Source organism: Pteropus vampyrus, unplaced genomic scaffold, assembly GCF_000151845.1.
Source record: "Pteropus vampyrus isolate Shadow unplaced genomic scaffold, Pvam_2.0 Scaffold714, whole genome shotgun sequence".
NCBI lineage: Eukaryota > Metazoa > Chordata > Mammalia > Chiroptera > Pteropodidae > Pteropus > Pteropus vampyrus.
The window spans coordinates 106804-113212 of record NW_011889495.1 but is presented as its reverse complement, the minus strand read 5'-3'; the positions used below and the strand labels follow the sequence as shown (position 1 = coordinate 113212).

Sequence of the window (6409 nt, the reverse complement as noted above, 5' to 3'; positions counted from 1 at the left end):
GCATATATGGGGCCCTGGCAGGAAACAGATGGTACAGTCAAATTAATCAATTTCAGGAAAAGGGTTACTTATATAGTGAAGTGGGCTATTGCGAAGCCTGACTGAACAGTGTAATACCCTGGAACCAGTAATAGGGGCCTCCTAGAACTAAAGGGGTGGGGGATACTGGACTTGGAGGCAGAAAGGGAGCCAGCTGACTGAGAGATCTGACCTTCAGCAGAGGAATGCAGCCACACCATGGCAATCCCATAGGGAGGGGCTGGGTGAATGAACCCTCTGAGTTCACTGCTCTCCTGTTCCTGCTCCACTGTGGTGGAAACTAGAGGGGCAAGGGAGCCTACTCTCGTTATACCCTTTGGTACTAGGGAGCCTGAGTTCGAGGCAGCATCTTGTACTTAAAGTGTTGGCATGCAGAGGACTGCCTCACCAAGTTTCTCAAAGGTAGTGCTGCTCTTCTTACCAGGGCACCCCTTATTTCTTCGATGAAGGAAGTGTCCTGTGGGCCCTCCCAGAGAAAAGCCGTGGTTCTCCAGTTCCACATTTTAATCCATTCCTACATTCTCACTCTCTCGCCTTGTGACCACTTCTCAGCGCTCTGTCAGGCAGTTCCAGAACGTCTGCAATAGACCATTGATGTGTCTGCCCAAGCTTCAAGAAGTCATCCCAGCAATGGAATTAAGACTGGTCCAGGGGTCCTTGTCAGGAGTTAAACTCCAAGTCATGGGAGAGTGCTCTAGTGACAATAAATTTTTTTCCATCTAGTCTTATGACCCACTCGGGTGGTCCACTCTCACTGGTCCTAATTGTCACACCTAGGATTCTTTGGACAGCAGAACCCAATTCAATGCTCAAATCCTAATGCGTTATTGAGGGGGGCGGGTTGCTTGGGGCTGTCCAGGTTTTAACACTGATTGTCCCACATCTTGGCAATCCCTCAGTCCTAGGCAAACCTGGACAATCCATCACTGTAATTGAGAGGTACAATTAAGAATGAGGGAAAAGGGGCAGCAAGGCGAGGAAGCAGGAAAAGCAAATACAAAGTGATGTATTAACAAGCCGGCCAGACCTTCAAGAGAAAAATATAGTTGATCGCTTGGTCATGTGACTTATCTCCAGACAGGCTGCACCAAGCCGCTGTTCCAGGGAACAGTCTGTTGGAAAGAGGATAGAGGAGGGATGGGTCTGCCGATTTCTTTCTGTCTCATGTCTCTCACTGGTCAAAGTTTTGCCATGTGGAGTGTTAAACTCTCTGCAACTCTGGGCTCTGTCACCTAACCTTTCAGAAGGGCTGTGAGGGAAGCCACAGCGCATACTTCCTGCTGCAGTACAGTAAGTTCTCACTTAATGTCATCGACAGATTCTTGGAATTGCAACGAAACAACATATAATGAAACCAGTTTCACCATAGACTAATTGATATAAACAAGAGTTAAGTTCCTACGGCATCTCATCGATATTATGACAAAACGATGTTGAATGAAATGACGTTATTCAAGGGCCCGCTGTACTTCTGAGTCTGTGGTTCTGGTTAGATCAGGCCTCTGGGCACTGGAGCTCCATAGCTCCCACTGCAATGGGTGTAGGGGGCCAAAACCTGGCCCTCACCCTAGGGCTGATAAAAGAGCTGGCAATGGTGGAGGTGAGGCAGGTGAGGACCTGGAAGGCAGGTGTTGGTAGAGCAAATCTGAGGAGATCTGTAAATGGGGTACAACACAATAGATATATGTTCATTGTAGATTTGTCAATGTTTGTTAATATTTTGAACTGGTGTGAAGGTAGCATAACATAGTGGTTACTGCTTGCAATCTACAGTCAGACTTGGATTTGAATCTCAGCTCTGCTGCTTATCAGCAGTATCACTGGGCAAATTACTTAAACTCATATGTAAAATGGGGGATCACAATAGTGCCTTCTTCATATGTTTGTTATGAGGAGCAAAGCAGATGAGGCCTATAAGGTGATTGTGAGTGCTTGACCTGCAGAAAGTATTTAGCAAGTGGTGGTGATTATCACTATTAATTGGCAGCAGTACTTCTAAAGGCATATTACATAGCCACTTACCTTGGCAAAATTTCATTTAGATTTTCTTTTATTTCATTTATTAAGATTAATAATAATAACCACAACCACTTTCTGAATATTATCTATGTATCAGGAACTATGCATTCAAATTTCAACTCCATATAACACTCTGAGGAAGGTGTCCTCATTTTCCAAAGAGTAACCCAACGTTTAGAGAGTTATGCAACTTCCCCACGTCTCCCAGGCTATAAGTAGCTGAAAGACCTTTTGAAAATTTACTTACATTTTATATCAGTCAAGGTCCCTGTAGAAAATGTATGGCACATTGAAACTGGATAATTGAGGAATGCTTAAAAAACTGTGGGTAGAACAACCAATATTGTGTTCGCCTATGTTTTTTGGTTAGATCAAGGTTTATGGAAACCAATAAAGATGGTGCAGAACCCTAGGGTTAGCAACAACTGAAAGCTGTAATCACCCCTAGTTCCTTAAAAGGTGGCTGGAGAAAGAGACTGACAAATATATGCAGGACGGGCTACTTTGTGTACCTAATTACTAGGTGACCTCTGAAGTGGAGGACCTCTGATAGGCATTTATGGGGATATAAATAGCTTCAAACTTTCTTTCCATTCTGAGAAATCCATCTATATACCTCTCCCCTGTCTTCCTTGTCATCAATTTTTCAATCTTATTCTTTCTAAGTTTCTCAACGGCCAGACAAGTTATTAGTTAATCATCTCGAATTAGTATAGATCCTTATTTTAGGCCATCTCTCCTGCTAAAGAAAGTGGACAACCAGATTAATAACCTGAAGTTGGGTCCTCTAGGTGGATTCCTCTTCACCAATGTCTTTCAAGGCCACTCATGTATAGGCGGCTATTGACTTCTAGCTGATGCTAGCATGCTATGAAGATCTATCTATGAATCAGGCCTGAGTTTTACTTGTTTCATTAACTAGTCAGAGGGAACTCTTTATGAAACTGTAAGTGTAGATGAAAGGCAATATGGTAAAGTAGTAGGAGCAGTTACCATGTCAGAATGAGGCACCAACTTGAGTAGTTTATTTGTGCCTTTTCTAGACTTGCTTGGGTTCAGTCTTGTTTATACCATTTCTGTTTTACAATGGAATGCTGCTGGGCAATTTAGTTTTATGATAATGTGGGTAAGATGACACCCAGTTCATGGTCAGGCACTCATTAGTAGCAAGGGCTTGGTAGCAAGCCAGGTATTGCTTTTCAAATGGAGAATTGTTGGTAGAAGTTTCTCCTATTGAGACCTGCCCGAAGCTCCATGCGGTTCTGCTGTCTGCTGTCTGCCCCTACCAGATACTTCTGATACTGTTGAGAGACAAGGCCCAAGAGACTAGCACTACAGCCTGGACCTCCCACAGAGTCTTATCTTGCTCTTGGCCCTACTTAATGGATTCAAGAACAATGACCAAATGTAGTCCGCGTTTATTTTGAAATCACTGTGCCTCTTTCATTGTGGTAGGTTGTATAAGAAGAAGCAGCTTATCTCTTTTAGAGATGATTTCCCAACATACTCAAGACCACTGGACCCCTAGAAACCTAAATGATACAGTAGGTCACTGAATCTTCTTGATCTCTCACACTCTGGGATGCATATATCTTACTATTTACATAGTTACTTACTATGTCTACTACCTGTTCACTGGGTCCAGTTACTGTCATGATTATACTGTGTCAGCACGCTACTCTATGGGAAATCAAGATGATCAAGGACTGCTCAGGCTTTATTATGGCAGAGAACAAGAGAGCCAACATAACCTCTAGTATACTCAGTTATATTGCTGTCTGTGCATGTGAAGGCAAACAGCTTCTGATTATGTCTGCTGATAGGGATAGGTTAAACAATTTTGTTAAGTCACGAGCTACAAACCAGGTGCCAAAGTTTCTATTTACTTGGCCATAAACAGGACTATATCCAGAACCACAGCTGTGATTAGAATCATCTGATTAAAGAGGGTCTGGAGGGTCTGCCTCCTCCAGTGAGAGGGGTTCAGGGAAATTTGGGGTTCAAAATTCTCAGTCTTATCATCTCTGTCTATCCAAATGTCCCTATTTTATTTCTCAAGATCCCATTAATATCTGTGAGCTTAGTTCTCAACCATACATGCCCTGTGATGTCAGGAGGTGAACAACTACTTTAGCTGCCTTCAAGGCTTTCTTATTTTGCACCTGTGTCCTGAGTTAAAAACCAAACTTTCAATTTATTCTCCCTTCCACATACTTTTTCTAGGATAATTAAAAACATCAGCCGGTGTACGCCCATGCCACCCTGAACAAGCCCGATCCCGTCTGATCTCGGAAGCTAAGCAGGGTCAGGCCTGATTAGTACTTGGATAGGAGACCACCTAGGAAGACCAGGTGCTGTAGGCATAAAAAATAAAAAATAAGGGATTGTAAGCTGACAAGGTCCTTGCAATCTGTGAGGTCAACCAAGGGTTGCCTGGCCTAAAAATAAATAAATAAATAATAAAAATATCAGCTGACCTGTAATCTTTATAATCGCTATTATTGCATGGTGACCAAACTCTACAGTTATTTGCTCTCAAAAAACCTTTTCCTCCACCTGTATTGTGTGATCATTTGAGTTATTGTTATGTCACTGAATTTACGAGGATTTCCAGTGTCTCAAGGAAGTTAGCTACATACTCCTCGACTTTGTGATCCATTATATCCCAGAATTCCATTTTAGTCTTCTGTGTCCAATTTAGTCTTCTGGGACCAATACTGGTATCAATTACTATATCATTCAAGGTCCCAATGTGAACCGAATAGCACATTCAAATTGAATAATTGAGGCGAGTTAATGAAGAAGCCATTTACAAAGATGTGGGTAGGGTTTAGAGAAGGGATGGTAGAATACTCCAGGGCCAGCAACAGCATGAAGGAGCAAATGGAGGGAAGTGTTACCAGAATCAGGTAGAGCAGTTGTGTGGAAAGGACTCCTAGACAGAACCTGTGACCTTTGATAGGATATGGGCAACCAGTAGTACAGCAGAGAGGAGTAAATACCCTGACCTCACACTCCTCCTACCTTCCAATAGCCTGATAATGCTCCTATTGACTGAACCCAAACTTTTTTTTTTTTTTTAACTCTTACAGCACCCGGTCTTCCTAGGAGGTCTCCCATTCAAGTACTAACCAGGCCCAATCCAAGATCAGACAGGATTGGGCTTGTTCAGGGTGGCATGGCCATAGACTGAACCCAATTTTAAACCAGAAGATGAGTTCGTTCAGCCTTGGGAGCACAGAACAAAATGTTGATAGGTGGAGAGGGGGTTGGAGGATCAAATGAAAATAACTCTAAATCCTGTGCTTCTCATCACTGTATATGAAGATACTAGCCCGAATCTGTTGTTTGTAGTATCTATAGAAATAGGAAATCTAGAATTTCATTATTATTTTGTTTCATCATTCCAGGATCTCATTATTCCTATTGAGATTAGGAAACCATCCAGATGACAGTGACCACAAAGAGTTTCAAGGATGGCAATACTTATGTTTATTCATTTTTAAGTCATATGTATTTCACGTAATTTTGATGTATTAAAAATATTTAAATAAGAAAATTATAATATTAAGAACACAAGTGCCAACACAGCCTTTTATTCATTTTATGACCGTTCAGTCATTTCTTCAATAAATTCCAATCGAACTGACTATTGCCAACAGACCAATAATCAAAACAAACAAAATTCATGAATTTCACATTCTGGAGAGAGAGTCAGACATGTCAGAGAAGAAGGCAGAAGGTAGATTATACAGTAAGGAGTTTGTATTTTATTTGTTGTACAATATAAAGTCATTGGAGCATTTAAGCTAGGGAATAATATGATCCGATACATGTTGAATGTTTTTATAAGATCATTTTGGCTGTTGTCTGGAGAAAAGAGTATGGTGGAGAAAGGGTGGAAATGGGATCCATGTAGGATCCTACTGTAATAACTTAGAAAAGAACTGATGGTGTTTTGAAATAATAGTTAAGAGAGGGAGCAGAAAGAAGAGGATTCACATGTGATATATTTTGGACATAGGGCTAACACAATTTGCTGATGGATTGCATCTAAAGAGAAAGAGAAAGGAAACAATTAAGGACAACTTCTAGCCTCTTGTCTGGTCAACTGGATGATTAGAGATACCAGTAATAAATACTAGGAAAGCTGTGGGAAGGGAATGCTGGCAGTTCAGGATGACACAACTAGAGTCCTATTTTGGACATGTTAGGTTTAATATTCATGTGGAGATGTTTAGTAGGTAGGTGGTTATAGGAACCTGGTATCTAGAAGAGAGGGCAGGGTTGAAGATGTAAATATGGGTGTCATGAGTGTATAGATGGCATTTAAAGTTATGGGACAGGATGA

General features: G+C 41.5%; 1 pseudogene; it reads left to right on the top strand.

Moving 5' to 3' along the window:
- Positions 1-4302: 4302 nt before the first annotated feature.
- LOC111733986 lies at positions 4303-4421 on the top strand (annotated as a pseudogene).
- The last annotated feature ends 1988 nt before the right edge of the window (positions 4422-6409 follow it).